Source organism: Varroa destructor, unplaced genomic scaffold (assembly GCF_002443255.2).
Source record: "Varroa destructor unplaced genomic scaffold, Vdes_3.0 BEIS01000001.1, whole genome shotgun sequence".
Classification (NCBI taxonomy): domain Eukaryota; kingdom Metazoa; phylum Arthropoda; class Arachnida; order Mesostigmata; family Varroidae; genus Varroa; species Varroa destructor.
In genome coordinates this window covers 54,361,308-54,377,997 of record NW_019211454.1, presented here as the reverse complement: position 1 = coordinate 54,377,997, position 16,690 = coordinate 54,361,308, and the positions used below count along the sequence as shown (strand labels likewise).

At 41.2% G+C, this 16,690-nt stretch overlaps 1 protein-coding gene and 1 long non-coding RNA gene across 4 annotated transcripts in view; one reads left to right on the top strand and one right to left on the bottom strand.

The window, feature by feature from the left end:
- The window catches only part of Rhp (GTP-Rho-binding protein rhophilin), a 150,463-nt gene that overhangs the window by 38,946 nt on the left and 94,827 nt on the right, over window positions 1-16,690 (top strand). The gene's annotated exons all lie outside the window — the stretch shown is intronic.
- The window catches only part of LOC147758824 (uncharacterized), a 63,851-nt gene that overhangs the window by 38,660 nt on the left and 8,501 nt on the right, over window positions 1-16,690 (bottom strand). The gene's annotated exons all lie outside the window — the stretch shown is intronic.

Genomic DNA, 16,690 nt, shown 5'->3' with positions numbered 1-16,690 from the left:
ATGGATAGGAAATCGCTCACGCCATATCTTTCTATAGAAATAAATATACAACAATAGGGCACTTTCAGATGAGAAGTATGAATAGAAATCGAACGATTTGATATCTAGCGAAAAACAGCAAGAATTGCTCAACAACAGGTTGAATCTGAACATGTAGGAATTATATGTCAAAAGGTTGCACCTAGCCTCCACGCAGTATTTAAACATGCTGCCACACGGTAGATAAGGCTCTCCATTGATATTGATGGCCTACTTCGGAGCGCAGCGATCACTTATTTTTCTGGTAATGTTAGCAAAAAAGTAAACTAGCCGAAAATGATATGAATTAAATTTTTTTTTTTAGTGTGCCGATTCACTGTAGCCTGCTGTTAGTGTGGATTATACCAGCGTCGATAGGTTCGAGTTTACTGTTTTTGAAGTCATTGTGGCGATGTTTATGTATACGCGGATTTCACATTCCTCACTGTTTATGCTGTACTCGAAAAAGCTTCTGTAGCAATTTAGGTTAGATGCCGATATAGCGGTTCGAAGGCTGGGAATGTCTCGCCATTGTAATAGCACGTCGCCTCTTAGCGCCAGTTAAGTGTTTCCTCTGGTCAGAAACTTGTGTGTGTGTGATGAAATCATCTAATTAAACGCCTCGATTGAAGAAACTATATTGAAGTAAAGCAGATCATTACGCTTACCCCATTTGGCGTTCAATGCTGCTTCTTTCCTGACGTACGTCATCCTGTCTTGCTACATTCAAGCTTCACGCTTGTAAAGATCAATTCAGCCTGTTTTTGAAAGGAGTAGAAAGCAAAGTTCGCGACAACGGCTGCTTGACTCTTCCTGACCACTTGGACGGTTCTTGGTCAACGGGAAACAATGGCTAAATGTGCTATCTGCTTAATAATGTGTTTCTGGCATGGTCTTTGTTAGCAAACGTTGACATTTCATTTGATCATAGAGCTCCTAAACGCTAAGCTTGTCTTCACACCCAAGAGCACTACTGGATACGACGCTAGTTAGTTGTCTAACGTTACGTGAAATATATTTAGTGTTAATTACGCCGGCAGCATCTATATTTAACCCCATGGTACATCTATGGCTATGTATTATTACGTGAAATGCCGTTTCTGAAAAATTAGACTCGAACGGCTGGTAATTATACGAGGCGGCTAGCACTTCATCTAATCTACACACGAGATTTTCAAGCACGCTGATAATGGTGACCATTTGGATTATTGTTATTGTACAATAGCAACTTTCAAATGGTTTTTTAGTGGCCGTAGAATAAATTTCTATCTACGCCGTAAATCAAAAGGGGCCAATACGTAACGTACCTTGATTGGCAGGTATAGGTACAATTACCAAAACGGCCCAATACAAATCATGGACTACCATACGAAAGACAGAAATATGTTAACCATTGCCACAGCTAGCGACATTGTAACAACCTTTTCTGTAACAGAAATCTGTTTATTTTTTTTCACTGTGGGCTTAACGGACACAAAAAAACAGTAGCGATTCAATAGAGTTACAACGATTCTTCCTCCAAGTCGAGTGAAACAAGAGTAGTCTTTCTTCTCTCGTTCCTCTTGTTTAATCTGGATGGAGTTGGATAAATCACGTACCGCGAGCCAAAAAAATTACCCTATCGTTTCAAGTTGTTACGACGTTTTTACGTTTTGCCACACCATGCAGACGGTCTTGTTTCGTAGTTGACGCTCAGATACGCGCATAGCCTGTGGGTAAATGTTTTTCGTCAAGTATGCTCCCATTCCGAACACTTAACTGTTATATGCCAGTGCTGGCACTCATGCCGCCAAACCTTCCGCCACCCCTACAAATAATATGTCCGAATCACAATCTTGCCATGTGAAGCCGCCGTTAGATCTGCAGTACTAAAAATGCGTCGGCTTGTACTCGCTACCCGTGTAAATCGTTCGGGACGGTTTAGTGAGCGGGATTAGGACGAAAATTCCTGCCGTTTGATTCAGTAGCCTTGGAAGATACACAGTCTTGTACAAGCTGTAGAAAACAGATATCAGCATTTACCAGAAAACCTGTGGCCTAAAAGCGCTTTTTTTTTCATTGTTATATTTTTGTACACACAGTATCTATGAAATACATGATAGTGCGGCAACTCACCATAATTAATGGTAACCGCAAACGTACCAGATTAAGTAACAGCAGCTGGAACTACTACGATTTTGTCCATTGAAAAATCCATTTGCATACATCATCAGAATCGACTTTGCCTTTCTCATATCGAACCATACAAGAATTCATGTCTTCGGGATTTTCGTTTTCGTCTACAATTTCCTACGATCGACACGCGACATCGGAACAACGTCCAAACGGCAAATGGCCTGACGTTATTTCCGAGCACCCCGTATGAAGCGTAGTGTGCAAAGGGTCGGTATATATGGAATAGAGCTCCTGCCGAATTGTGAGAGCAAAGGCAGAAGAGAAGCAGAGAGCCCGTAAACGGGTCTCAATAACACACGCAAGCCCATCTCCCCAAACGGAAGCTATTTACCAAACATCTCGATGTAGAATGTTCCGAAACAAATAGAGAAAGCAGCTACAAAGTACACTGGCAGAATAGTTGTTATAGTCTGTGAAAATCGTTCAACGCTATAATTAATATGGACGGCCATATCGTTCGCTCACGCCGACAGAAGTCTGCAAATGTTAAGTTTCATCACAAATATGATACCGCCATTATTTTTTGTTGCCTGAATATGGCCTGCACGAGAAGTGCTATTTACTCGATTTACCCCCATACGTCAACACTGACTACGCAAAAGTAGTACAACGGCGATCGTCGCAGGTGCGGCATCAGGAGCAGTCGCGAAACAGGTAACCGGTAAAGATGTCGGCGTATGCGTTGCGTCGTCCAGAAAAGTATTTTGCTCTCAATCCATTTTTTCTACGCACGGCACAATCGTACACTAATGATATCTGGGCGGTGATAAAAGCGAACAGCCATCACCAAGCGAGAGAGTATGCGAACACTTGGCCCTACGCAGTTTCTGACCTGTACAGGCCTATTGTTTCTGTTTTTTATTCGTGGAGCATCAGTAAGTAGGACGCGTAGATATAGGACTATTAAAAAAGAGCGATCGTTTCTCCTTCAAATGACATACGACAATATAACGTAACAGCGAAAACAATGACAACACTAGCAGCAAATCCGTAGCAATACGGTCAACCTTTGGCGTCGTTTGTTTTGCTGCATGTCCGTAGGCTGGGTTACTTTTCAGGTATTATCGATATTACATGCGGATAAATATTCATTCACTCATAGTTGAACGACTCATGTATTTTTTTCGACCACGGTTAACCTTCGGCGAGCTCACCGTAACAGCACCTATCGCACGCGACTGATGCGCGTTATGAAGAGTAACGTCGGACTGGAGAAACTAAAATAAGAACAGTAGCGGAATCCGATTTTAAAATAGCGCCTCAATTAGCACCCTTTAGCATCTTCTTCTTCTTTGCCCTTTAAAAAAAACTTCAAACCTGTGGCTTTTCGTACGTTTACCGTTCTCGGACGCGTCTATATGTACGCCTGTGTAAGTAGACTGTAACAGTTAAAAATCTCGCTATGTTTGCAGCTATCGAATCATCATTGGAACAATTACAGCTTATGGGCTGGCTCTGCTGATTTTTCATCGTGTACGCTGAGATGAAAAGGGAGGTAAAAAGAGAGAATGGTAATGAGAATCGATAAACGGGTAGACTGAGGACTGAGTAATTTACTCAGTCCTGTAAAAGTATTGTCAGAGACGGCAAAATCTGGCACAAATGCCGACCCGACGAAAGTAACGATGAACGCAAAAAGTACCTTTTGGCTCTCTTTCTATATTTAGCCACGGCCGCTGTAGCCGCGCGCGTTGCGGCCGTCGGCATTCGGCATAGCCGAAAGAGAGGAACTGTCGTCACACATTCGACATATGCACGTACAATACAGTTAAACGATAATGCCGGTTTCTATCTAAATGAAGAAGTGCCTCTTGTAAGTGTTTTCGTCAGTGGGTAACTGGACTAATAGTAAAGGCAGAGTTACTGTCTATTTGAATACTTTTACCGTTAAGGTGATAGTGCCGCAAAACTCCATTAAATTGTAACGTGCGCGTCTGTGCAGCTATGGCCGTCTGGTGCTGAATCGACCATCTCTCAACCAGCCGCATAATTTATTGTAGTTAACAATGCCTGATTACAATCCATTGTCAGTACGGTGTGTTTGTTCCGGTGTGTTTATGCGTGTGTCTGTATGTATTTGTGTTTGTCATCATCTCGCAACGTCTAGTCCTCGATGCACCGTACGGCCTATCTGTACATGCCTATTTGCTAGCCATTATAACAGGCAAACTGGTCTCATATGGTCCATCTTATCATATATACATACGCGTGCTTGACTTCCTTACTTACTATATAGTAGCACTTAAATAACTTGCTATTGTCGCACAAAATCATATAAGCATCCTTGTTCGTCTACGGTACCTACCTATGGCGTCTGTCTGTAAGGAAAGAACGAGTGCTTTTTCAGAGCATTTCATCTAGTGTCACTTGAATGGCTGCCATGTACAGATGGAATAGCTAGATTGCACACTTCTTACCCTATTTCCCTTAGAGCTAAATGTTTGTTGGTCGGCAATAAGTGCTTAAGGCAGTCGTGGAATTGAATCGGAGGAGAAAGGAGTCAACAATCAACGATGCTAACAACGGCCTGTTGTTGTCTGTCATCGATCCATAATGACCTGACGAATAGGGCTTCGAACTTGAAACGTAGTACGCCTGTGCAACCACCATATGCCCCGTGGAATAATAGCAAAAGCAAAGCGTCCTATAAGAAACATACAGTGGAGAAAAAAACTGAACAGTAATAAACATTTGCGCTGGGTGGGCAAGCGACCTCGTCATGAATTAATTTTCGTTTTCACAATATCGTCATCACAGTCCCGACACCCCTGTCAACAACTCGGCGACACACACCGGCAACAATACTGATGTGGTAATAGATTAACATCGGTAGATAGACCGTCATTGTTGCATCAAGTGGTACGCTGCCATTGTTAAGATGCTTCTTTAACACTCGTAGATGTGTTTGAGCAGTTGCGTGAGCTCAAATTTCAATTGATTTGTCACTTATAATTAAATATTATCCAATTATGCCTAGTCGGCGCCCAGCTTGATTTGGGTTTGGGCTGAGCATACTTATGCGCCCCACAACACAAACTGTGCAAGAAACTAGAAAAGCTACGCGCATGCGTATTAACAACAATAACTTTGCCCTCAAGTTCCCAAAATGTTCGTCATTCATCGTATATACGGACGCATATGCGTTGAGCTGAAGATTGCTAACCAAGATTTCATTCATTTTTGAAAGATGTCAGCACTTCGTAACGAACTACAATCACAAAAACAATCACATTTAAGCAAATATGTACATTCGTGAACGGCACGAGGTGTAGTAACGATGCAAGTTCGGTTAGTATCAAAATGCAACTAGAAAACGATCTTTCGTTGAAACTACGAAAATCAAATGTTAGTTCGTGTGGGTTGACCCGGAAAGCCTCCAGTATGACTGATGCTAAAATTGACAAAGGAACCGAATGCACGCATCTCAGTAACTTTGGTGCTAGCCTAATCCACTAACACCTATATATACATCATATGGGAACGGAATTCTAACGGGAACAACCAAAACAAATATTGTCGTAAAAGGTGACTGTGCGGTTTCGCTGATGTAAAGTCTTTGGTCTCATACGTGGCAATAAAGGTCACCGGTCACACATATGTTCTAGTTAAACGAGTAACGACAAAATAGCGATTTCAGAATCACATAACAGAATTCCTGCTTTCAAAGAAGCGATTTGTTCCGTCCGAAGAGAGCCATGATGCCGCAGAAAGTTAATTGAACCGTTAACAGTACTTTTGTTTTCTAAATGTGTTTCCATATTTTATGACGGTATTCTTTAATTTGAATATACGGACCGACATAGCACATGATTCCGTAAAAAGGTCTAAATTCGCGTAGCACACTCTTCAAAGACATAGCCATTCTTGGCTAAAAAGGTAGGTAAAAATTGCTACGGATCCAGTGGTTAAAGGGAAATATTTATGCTAGATAGGTTAGTCGTTCTCATAATAGCTTGGTAGGCAACGTGTCTGCCTACTAATCTTAGGGACACGTTGTCTAGGTTCGAGGTTCGTTCCGAGCTGGGAGCCAGCCATCTGATAGAATGCCTAGCAGCAATCGCCAGCAGACGTAAAATTCAAGACATAAACAGCTCGTCAATAACATCGAATCTTCTGGACACTAAACTAGTTATTTCAAGATTGCTCCTTTCTACCAGATTAACCTATATATGACGCTGGGTTCAAGTGGCCTTATCTACTTGTCGTAGCTTACTCTCTTTATTGATTTGCGAACAATTTTTTGTTGTACCTATTGTCCATAATAGAACAACTTCGTTAGTTTTTGCCGCTGGTTCTTGGCATAGTGCATACACCATCATGCATATATAGCTACTACCGATAAGCAGTGTATTTCTAATATGTCGTGTTATAATATCCATGTTTTTAAGAAATATCGGAATGTAGAACCCATTGCTCAGCTATACCGCTCTTCGTGCTCGTAATCGTTTCCTTACGGCTGTTGATGAGGATGTTAAAAACGCCCCAAAGTCGAGCTCGTTACGCAAGATACGCCCGAAGCAACAACGATAACTGCGGCGGCCATAAACAGCTGAATTCCGTAGTGCGTAGTTATCACTTAAGATGGGTCCGCCGGCTCGTGAAAAGTGAGCATCATTAAGCGTTGCCGGTGAATTTTACCCCCCCCCCCCCCAAGAACGACCCGGCACAGGGATATTAGCTCCCGTCCTTTCTCTGCCCCTCCATAAATCTGTGCAGGCGTTGACGGTTGACCGTATTATTTTACAGATCCACCAAGTAAACACCGCAAACAGAGCATAGGTGTTCATTCGTCGCCCTTACGCTACGGTAACCAATGAAAGCTCGACCTTCTGACGAAATCATCATTCCAACGCTCCCTCAACGTCGCTGTCATTGCCACCGGCCGCTAAACGCCGACACTCAAAAAATAACGAGAGAAGGAAAGTAATAGCTCCATGGTACCTGCAGGGTAAATGAAGCACTGCTGCTAGTTTGTTGGCGAATCATGAAAGGAAAATCGGTCATCAACAAAACTGGAATATCGGGGCCCTGTCAGCAAACGGCTAAAAGCATCGTCGCAGGACAACTGGCACACGAACCACGGCCGGCAGGAGAGGTCACACACTGTCTGAGGGAGACATTATCAACCATGTCAATAAACACGACTGTGATTTTTCAAAGCAGTAGAGTTATCATTACAATTATTAATAATTATGTCATATTTAAGGGATATACAGCAAGCGGAAATGAATATATGACGACACGTCGTGCTACATACAGATAGAAATTGATTTTTACCTTTGTGTCCGCGTAACTGTCTATGCATCGTTAGCATCAAGCAACGCCTATCATTACAGATCATCAGCAGTACAGGCGATCTATTCAGCAGTCTAAAAAAGTTGAACCGATCCAAACTTTCAAAACGGGGTCAGGCTGTTTACGCCATTTTAACCGAATGAACGACCGGAAAAATGAACGTGACATGCCCAAAAATAACCTGATTTCAACAAAGTAAAGAATATATTTGTGTGAAGTTAACAATAATCGGGCGGCTGTCGGCTTGCAACTTACATACTACGGGCGGTAGATAGCATCAAGAATACATGCCACATCAATACCTTGGGCTAGATCGAGGAAATACCGTCGTCGTCGTCGTCGTCGTCGTCGACGGACCAAGTTTCAGGCATGGACATACGAAAGGTCCAAAGGGTTTGATTAATTTCTCGTTTAAAATAGCTTGCAGCGCAGTAATGGATCCGTGCGCTAATGTGATGAAGATGCGGTGATAGCAGTCCATTAGGTCTGTATCTCACCGTTAAAATTTGGCTGAAGCCAAGCACTGACTAACGCCGAGTGCGAAGTTACGTTGACATACGAACAAGTAGGAATATTTGCGTAAGTTTATTATTATAACGTAAAGTTATTATTTTTTAGCCAGCAGAATAACTGCAATGCGAACATTGTTCCAATTGGAGATTGCAATAGGGTTACAGATATGGGTCTACATAGACAGTTCGTACGTGAAACGTAGACAAAATGCCCGCGCACGGCTGTTGCCGCTGAAGAGGTGGTTAGAATAATTGCTAAATGGCTTTTCTAAACATGTGTTTGTTCAGTATTTGAATTATATGTTTCGTGTGGTTTTTTTTCAATTGCAATTCTTTAAGGCTTTGCCTCCTTTAGGAGTAAAAAAATTCAAGATTTACGAAAGAAAAAAACCCATATGCTATTCAGAAGACAGTTAGCATACCGAAAGACTCCTACCAGTTAAATGATACATTAATGACGACCGCATTCATCAGAATCACGACTATACCGGCTACAGCTCAGCTCGGTTAGTCTCCATATGAGTCCAGTCTTTTAAAAAAAAAAGTTCTGAATCTTTCCGCCAAACTAAAATAGATATTGAACATTACACAGTTTTGAATGCGTTATAGAGGCGATCGTATGCGTGTCTTTTTCAAGTACAAAAAAAAACACTGATTTTAATGAACAAGCTGCTTAGTTGAGATTAAATATTGCTAGCGTAATTTCTAATATTCGGATACAAAAATAAGAAAAAGAAAAAAATCGTATAGGAACAATAAATATTCGCACGAAAATTTCGCGTGGGCTCGGGTCTGTTTATGGCAAAAATAGGGTAATGTCGTCTTTATCGACAGTCAGTTAACAGAAGTGATGATAGCCTAGAATCTAACGTTTGCCGATAACAACGAGAGCCGTTAGTGTATCGGGGATGTTTATCCTATCTATCGAGACACCGACGAGGCTATGCCTGATGAGTCCCAGGTCTTGTAGGTCAACAAGATTTCAAAGTCGACTTCGAACGCCTTCATGGCCTCTAATAGAAGTTGTTCAAATTCGAGAAGCATCAAGCAGCACCGTATAATTACTTTTCACACAAAAAGTGTGTCAATGATCTGAGCAGCCGAACTGTCCTATTCCTTATCAAAGTAGCTGGACTAGATCCTCGCAAATGGTTTGCTACCAGTCAAAAACAAGTATTATACCGTTAGAATAGGCTATTATTATTAGCCCTTGGGCACCATGCGCCAAGTGGCTAGCGCTTTGCGGTGGGCCTTAGTCCCAAATTATCTCAACAGAACACCGTTTAATATAACATGGCGTATAACAGTACATGATTAATGGCAATTTCGAATGTCCTAGCATCTTCTTGTCGTTCCGCCACTTGGTCCAGATAACTTTGTACTAAATGCCTATACGCTGCCCACGACCCAACGACGACTATGTACAAGGATGATTAGGTAGAGATATTGACGATATATTATATAAAGTCGTATGATTTATTCCATTTCATTGCACATTAGAAGGCTGGGTCAAATTGTTCCATTAGCTCTGAAGAACCATCTGAACTTCTCACAAGATAAAGGCAGATATTTTTCTCTCCTTAAAATCGTTATTTACGATCAGCTGTTATTTGTAACACAAATTCACAGTCGAGGTATCTGTTTGTCATCGATTATTTCGCGTCACTCAATGCCCCTCGTTAAGCTGCGGTTAGTTTTTAGAAGTTTTTTTTTCTTTCGACTGATTCTATGATGCTAGAGTATCACAGCGACTGATCGTAGGTAGGTTAGGGATAAGATTAAACAGTGAAAAAGGTAAGCAACACTTATTTCAATTCGACTTACTCCGTCTCAGTTGCAAGTTGGCCTTAGCCTGAGCAAAAGTTGTTAGGAAAAAAACAGGAAAGAATAGATGAGATAAAATGAAATGACAGATTCGATCGGGCCTCCTAATGGCTATGACCGACTCTACCGCTATGACTGATGTTCAGTCTTCTCATAGCCCTGGCGAAATTCGTACATAGCCGCCCTCTTGCCGACGCTCGACAACAACATGGCACTCATCGACATCATGATCATCGCCTTTACTGTTAACTTCAGCCATGGGGTTCACGCTACTGCTTTTTACTAGTAGCGTCAAGGGGCATCCGTGTCTATGACAGTCGAACTTCTTCAAGCCGAGCGCGTTGTCCTGTGTCAGAGTCAAGCTTTTATCCTATGTGGCGGCCAGCGATCGACCATGTAGACGACGATGAGTACCGCGGGCCGTTTATCTGTCCGTTTGACTAAAAGGGTGACGCTTATGATGGTGATAATTAATAATCATCATCAAAATGCCCACAACGAGGCTCGATATAGGAAACCGGTTACATGATAGAATTCGTCGTATATTATTACATATATATTGAAATGGACGTTACTGCTGAGGAGCACCGTGTTCGCATGTAGCTTGGCTTTTTCTCTTTTTGGCGGCATGTTCAGAACTATGCTAGATAATAACTGCTATCTGCATGGCAGTAGAGTAGATTCATGAAGATAATATGAACCTCTCCGATGATCTGTTCTCAAAAATCCTTGAGAAAAATAAGCTAATCTGGGTTCGTTGTCTAAATATGTAGCTGCTCGAAGCAAGGACGAATTGCCTGAACATGCTTTTACTTTCTTATTAATACCCGTTTTAGGTTTGGATATGTATTATTTCCTTTCCATGGCCCCAGAATAGTCTTGTTTGTATAGAGTTCTGGGTTCATCATTATAGTGTTATTGTTGATCTTTGTTGTCATCTGATAATTTCACAGTCTTTTTAGTGAAACAAAATCAACTAACTAGCCACTTCTACCTAACCTTCCAGTGTTAACAGAATGTTGCCGCTGATGGGTCGAAAGTTTTGTGTTGTCTCTAAGTTAGGTTTTTGATGCGACAACGAAATAGCGCTTTAATGACGTCTATGTTTCGAATTCGATGGGAAACTTTAAGCGAAACGGGTATATGATCATAAAGTTATAAACTCTACTGGAACAGGTATTGTCAAAGCTAACTTGAATATTGTAATTATTTGAAAAATTAAATATAGGTTGATGTTTTTATCAACTGTCGAAAACGCAGCGTATTCTGACCGATTAACACTTTTCCAGCTTAATATCAAGTCCAGTTCACCTTTCTCTCATCTGCTCAGAATTATGTAACGTTTTTCATTATTCCAAATCTACTGCTAGTTTTTTTTTTTATCTGTTCTTTATGCATTTATAACGATCAAGAGCAGATTACTTGTTTTTATGCCAACTTTGCTTTGGTGTGTGTCCGTTGCTACTGGCACATTTTCTGGGGGCCGCTTGGTCTCACTTTCGCCCAGTGCACCGGCCAGGTGGGAGACGATCGATAATTTTCGGTTGCTCGTTTGAGACTGCTGTCTCATAGGCAAAAGTAGCATATTTGTGATGCCGACGCTGTCTAAAAGCCATTACGTGCGAATGGTAGTCAGGCCCGTAGGCGTTCACCGATAGGTTAGCCCTGGAGGATCCTAAAATCAGCTAAGCTACGCGAGGATTATACATCACAGCGGGATTCGAAGATAAACACTCACAGCCATAAGAAAGTTCCTGCCAGAAGAAACATTCACAAACGTGCTAAAGTGAGACGTCATCATGAGAACCGGACAATATGCCGATGAAAAGTGTTCTCTGTGTAGCACCGGAGAGGGAATACCGTATAGTGTCTCTGACGCGGTTAAATGATACTCTGTCCGTTTTTAATCAACTTGATAAGAATACTTAGCTTTATTCTCGCTTGAAAGTCTTAATCTGAAAAGGCAATGATTATTGAGAAGTAAAGCTTTACATTAAAAGAAAGTAAAGGTCTTGACATTGAACACCGAACCAATTTTGGCGTATCTTCTCCCAACGTTTCCCTACATATGTAACCTTTATCGAATGTTCTACAATAAAAGGAACGTCCGAGTGCATCGAGAATTGCCAAATAGTTACTTAAGTCATTCTGTCAAAAAGAGTCATGTCTGTCTTCAGGAAGAACAAATAGCCTTGTTTGATCGATTTTCTGCTACTTCGACGTGTTACGCCAAACGAATTGGCGAATATTTTCGAATGACTCGTCGAGGCCTGCTTCTTGTTAGTATCACTGAGTAGGAAACAAAGGGGTTGATAGAACCGAGCCTCACCGTATTTGGGGTGCCTATGTGTCAAGTTGAGAATATCTAGATCAGCAATGCCCTGTCTGGTTTGCTGCCGGTTCCTGTTTTTTCTGCTGTTGCTTTTTTCATAGAAAAATACAGTTAAGACCTGGGTTTGTATAGTCATTTCGGATAAATACGCATACGAGCAGTCGTCCTACCAGCGGCAGTTGCACCAGTGATAGGAATTGTCCACTCGTAGCGACATCAACTATCAGGACACGGCCAAAAGGAAGTTCTTGATTGGCTATCGACTGCTGACCAACCATGTCTAGACCGATTCCAACTATTCATCTTAATAACCGAAGCTTTTTTCGCCTACGTACGTCTTTACGTTGGCTCTGTTGCCCAAAGCCTGTTTATCTTTTATGCCGCCATATGGGAGTCGTCCGTCTACATCTTTGTGTACGGTTAGAAAATAAGCCAGAAATCATCGTGGTAATATGCTGCTGATGACGACAACAATAATAATAATAGTAAATGATTGCATTGACGGTGATTGTGTCATGGTGGCATTCATCGGCGCCACACAAGTACCATTGGTTTCAGTTTGGCAAAAAAAATACCAGAAAATTCGTCCAAAAATAACATTCAAATTAAGCTGCCCGTCCTCAGCGATCTCCCTCGGCGCCTATGTCGAAATTCGACGACGAATCAAAATTACGTACCTGTCGAGAAATACGTAATATATTGCGGATGGGACGATGGGCAGTGGCCAACAAAGAATTGTGAGTGATAGATTTGACCATTGACAATAAGTGTACAACGTAGACGCAATGTATTTATGCAAGTGTCACTACAGGTATTTCTGTAGAAAAACATTTTTATTTCCTTTTTTTTTTTGTTTTCTCGCTCCATCGTTTGTCATTGCTATGCTTACTATAGAGTTGTAGCCATACTGTTTCTTTCTTACTAGGTCACTTTTGTGCAAAGCGCCCTTCGGCCTCGAAAAAGATGAGCAGTGATTGACCAAGACGTTGAACGAAATCTTCTACCGATGGGCTTACAAATGCCGCGGGTTACGTAATTGCACACAGTACATGATGGCCAACAGCGGCAGCAGCAGCAGCAGCAGCGGCGGCGGCGTCGCCGTCATTCTTTATCGTAATCGAGTTCCGCCACAGTTGCCTGACGGAAAAGTACCACGGAAATTTCGCCTCCTTCAGACGGCAATATTATGTACAGTATGGCAGTGACAGACACAATCAAATACTAACAATAACGATGGAGATACTTGAAGAATCTATGCCTATAGCTTAAATACGCGTCCGTGTCCAAGTACACTGAGGAGAAAAATTGTCAAAAAATTCCGTTGTTGGAGGTAGTAAAATAAAATAAATAAATAGTTAAAGTAAACACAGCAGCACGTGAGGATTGCACGTATAAGATATGCACGCACGCACGCACACACATTCAGTCGCTATAGCTGAAGTATTATGGATCAGTTGGGAAAAACTATGAGTTGAATCTTATCGTACTCATGCTTTCGTTGCTCAAGACCTTTCTTTGCAGCTACGACATGAATAAGAGCGACAGGGGCTGTTCGACATTTGTTTTAATAATGATTTCCCATGTTGGCGGAAATTACGTCCGTACCAATATGCATGTCTAGTGACACACGTCACTACGCGCGTATCTTTCTATGTGACTTCACATATAAAAAAAGAAAGATCTAACGCGTCGCCTCAACTAATTATTATACAGACGATCTAGACGGATGGGCAGGAGGTCTGTAGGTAGGGTACCAATAGTGGCCTTGTCCTTAATGCCAGTTGCTGTTTTTATTTATATGATATATTATTAAGTGTACATGATCGATAAAACAAGATAACCGAGGTAGTTCATTATCAATGACCTGAGATGCGGAGACATATAAATGTTTTCCCACTTGACCAGATATGAAAACCAAGAGAGTAAAAATTGTGGCTAAAACGAGACGGAAAAGTCTTCTTGTTTGCTATGATAGTGTGATATGGGTGAAAACAGTTCTATATTGACGCGAGTAAAAATTTCCTGCGCTGCCGGAAAGTGCATCTATACGTAATCATGCATAGACCGAATAACCCAGGACGGAACGACGAACAGAGAATATGACCAAAAATCAGTTTACCGGTGCCCAGTTATTCTTTCCCTCAATTCTCAACTAAAATTTGAAAGAAAAAACATTTTTTTTTACTGAGCACATCAATCGTTTTACTTATTTATTGCTACATAACTGTATATCATTATTATCGGTCAATATTTGTGGCCACGTACCTTTTACTAACATCTACGGGGTTTACAATTAAAAAATTGTACACATGCCATTCGATGATCTTAAACAAGTTGAAAATAATATTATAGACACGCCCTAGTACGAAACATGGCAAAGCTACTAAAAACGCCAGAATTAGTTGTTTTCAATTCTTTATATTTAATATATTTTCATGCGTGGAATCAAACGGACGATAGCATTTCAGCCACAGCAGGACACCCCCACGGGCTCCTCAGACCCTATCGATAGGGCGGCTAATGTCGAATAACAATAACACGAACGTATCATTCAATGGCCGTATCGTCATAACAATATTAAAAACAATAATAATGGCGGTAGTAGCAATAGTAATAGTTACCGTTGTGGAAATAAAGCCAATGAAAGTGGATGTCGCACGCAAGAAAAATGCGCGACCATACCCCACCACCGAGATACCACGCCGCGCCGTATAGACGCCGTACTATAGCAGAAAAAAAAAGCAAATAGGCTCGTTGTCGATGTACTGGTCGTAGACGGAGCAGTTAGCGCTTGCTGCCGGTAGCCGTGATTGTGGTATCAAATTGGGGAAACTTAACAAACAGATTCGTTACGTTCCACTCAAATTCATGCTAATTCAATTCTTCAGGGTGGTGGCTTCTTCAGTAGCAGAAGCCGCCACGGCACCGGCAGTCGACTGCTGGGATCGGGGCCAAGAAGAAAAATGTCTATCTACAAGAAAAAGAGGCTCTGGGAAACGAAAACATGAAGGTAATACAGTTAGTGGTGGACCTAATAGTGATACTGATAGAGAAAATGCTCGTAATATGTTGTTGCTCTGGGAAAGCTATATATATATATATATATATATATATATATATATATACACATATGGCTTGAAACCGGCCACGAAATTTGGATCCAGCTGGTAGAAACTTAACTAGGAGGTGGGGTGGAGGGGGCTGGCGGTAGTGACGATAGATTTGGATGGCAGAAAATTTCTGGCAAAATGTTTATTATTTATCATTGCTAGTGCTCACACGTTGCAGAGGCTCGAACGTTGTGATACTGGAGTAATGATTAAACAGGCTATGGCAGCAGGGAAGTTCCTGCAACAGTAAAACGTCCTGTTGTATATATTTTAACTGGCTTATGGACTGTTGTTGTCTTGACTTACGGCAGTGATTATGTGCTCATAATCCTTCTGGCTTGCGTTTTGCGAATATGATTTAAACAGACTGAGGAGATGCTTTCCTCAATGTTTTTTCGATTAGTCCTCATTGACTCGTGATAAAAGAAAAAATATATATATATATATATATGTATATCTAGAGCGACTACAATAGACCACAATTTAACGTAATAATACGTTTATTTTTCCTATCTAACATTTTCTTTACAGTGGTTACTTATTTGTTAGCAATAAGTCTAGGCCCAGTTTAGCATAAATGGGTTAATCGAAAAGCTATCAGATTGCTATTGCAATTGCCTATTGGGCATTTCCATGTCAACTGGTGCGGTTTTAACTTAATAGAAATGCTCACGTAATATTTAACGTGGTTTTTTCTTTTATTATTCTTATTTGCTATATAAATAATAGTGATAATCGCAGCCTGATACATTGATCTTAGATAAAGGTACAAAGGGTTTTTGGGTACAAAGCAATATTTCAGCTGCGCTCGCTAATGTCATCTGTCCGTATATATGACGGTCTTCATTAGCTATTTGAGGTCATAGTAAAAATAAGCTTTTAGCTTACGGTTATTGTATATTTACCTCGGCCACCGATCGTTTTAACCAATCCATAGATTTTAACCATATAAGAGTCGTGTTATTTTTTTAGGTAAACCCGCGTCTTATTAGATTTATCGGTAGTTCACGAAGGCGAATTCGTGAAGTACCGATACTACCGATTTATGAAACTTCCGAGAAGAGGAACTTATCAATTTGTTTTGCACCCATTTCTTCGAGGTTTTATCCATAATCGGTAGAAGTAAAGTGAACGTTTATTAGACGTAAACTAGTTTGAGAGTCGTCAGTCCGTACCGAATATATAATACCTACAGCAGTGGATATACCTAGTTTAGGTTGGTCGAGCGTAATGATACATACTTCATTGTTTATGTTAATCATGCTACAGTTTTGCCTAGCTATATATACGAGCTGCAAGCTGTTGGTACTTTCTCTCGCTAGTCAGCTTTGAAAGTTATCCGAATCGCCTGCAGGCTAAACCAGTCGGTGATAATAATAACGCTTTAGGCCAGCCGCGGCTATCATCGAATACTTTTCAGTGGC